The sequence below is a fragment of the Canis aureus genome, chromosome 20 (assembly GCF_053574225.1).
Source record: "Canis aureus isolate CA01 chromosome 20, VMU_Caureus_v.1.0, whole genome shotgun sequence".
NCBI classification, from domain to species: domain Eukaryota; kingdom Metazoa; phylum Chordata; class Mammalia; order Carnivora; family Canidae; genus Canis; species Canis aureus.
Genome location: NC_135630.1, coordinates 54,972,709 through 54,974,449, shown reverse-complemented (window position 1 = coordinate 54,974,449; position 1,741 = coordinate 54,972,709).

Sequence of the window (1,741 nt, the reverse complement as noted above, 5' to 3'; positions counted from 1 at the left end):
TTGTGTTTAATAATGTTTTAAGGGGAATATTTGATGGAAGTTTTAGAAAGCATCACATGGGGTTAACAGTGATTTGTCATTTGTTTCTAATTAAAGGACCTAATCTCTTATCACTGAAGCAGTTGTTTTTTTTTTTTTTCTTTTTATACTAAAGGCACAGATGTGAATGGAAACATATTAATGAGATGTCATACTACATAGTCATTTAGTGTTTTGTTTAACTTAAACATAGCAGAAAATGTGTGTCTAAGTAGACACATGTAATGACATCCTGATAGAATTATAATTTCCCTCATTTGCATAATCTTCAGTAAAATTCACACTAGGTTCACCTTGCATTGCTAATTTCATTTCCCAAATCTGCATTTTTAGAAAATTAAAGAAAAGTCAGACTTAAAGTACTATGGGAGTAGAAAGAGCTTATTGTTAGGTTCCTTCAAATTAAAACTGGAATTGTAATTTAAATATTTGAGTGCCAGGTGTTCTAAAAAGTGACAGGAACCATTCAAATCGACAGGAAGTTTTACATTTCCTGAAGCTATTTAAAAATCCTCTAGGCTAAATCATCCCAGGAGCTTGGCAGGTCTTGGGTCTGAGCTGGAGCTGCCAACAGAGTGACTTCTGGGTCTGGGAAATTGTGTTTGTCTGACCGGGTACCCTGGTGTGCCCAGTTCCAGGATTCCATGAGCTATGACTTCCAAGAGTCAGTCAGGTAATTGGGCAATGAGAGAAGCAGCAGGAGCAACCGTATTTAACTACCCCCTGATGCGTCCCACTCGACTCTCCATTAGCCCAGCAAGACAGCTGTGGGTACAGGGTAAAATCAGGTGATCTCAAAATAGTTTGGGGATGTGGAAAGACACTGAAATTAGACATCTCTAATTTTAGATTATTAGTGTGATTGCCAGTAGGAAAACCTAATTATTCCAAGGCCTTGGTTCAAAGGTACTTGGAAAATATCTTCTGAGCTCTGTCTACCTAGCATATGATATGCTTCCATGCTTCAGAGATCTCATTAAATGTGTGTGTGTGTGTCTCGATCATGAGCCAGACATCGCTAAGAGCAAGATGATGTGTCTCATACATAACAACAATTTTTTAAAAGCAAGCATAAGTTATTTTGTGCTAATACAAATGAAACAAGTGGCTTTTTCTCCCCACAAAGATGAAAAGCAATCAATGATTTTTTTTTTTTCAAACCGTGTTGTCCCTTGAATTTTTTTTAAGTTCACCTAAGGTCTAAGCATAAGAGTAGCTTTAAAGGTCTCACATGGCCACACATAGGTACTCCTCTTCCAGTTAGACACAAAATAATCTATCAGATTGAAGGGGAATGGATTTTTCCTTTTTAAAATGTGAAATAAAGATGAAGTGTTCACTACGGTTGGGTTAATTTTATAAATTGTCATAGCCAGAGATAAAACAAATATTCACGAGTGGCTCTGAAGTTTCTGTTGCATAGCAGCGCTACATAGAAATTTTATATAAATGTAGATTACTCAGCTCCATCCTGAGGGTTTCCAACTTGGAAATTTTGAATCTTGACTGGTATTCTGAATTTTTTCACAGGCTCCAAAGACTATTATGAGTTGGTACATGACCAAGTTTGAAACATTCTGTTTGGTTATTAACTTTTGTATTAAAATAGTTTGGTGCCGACTCAGTGTAAACTTTATTAACGTTGACAATGGTGGTTTCGTTTATTCACATATACAGATTGAGAGCTAGTATGTGTTCTTTT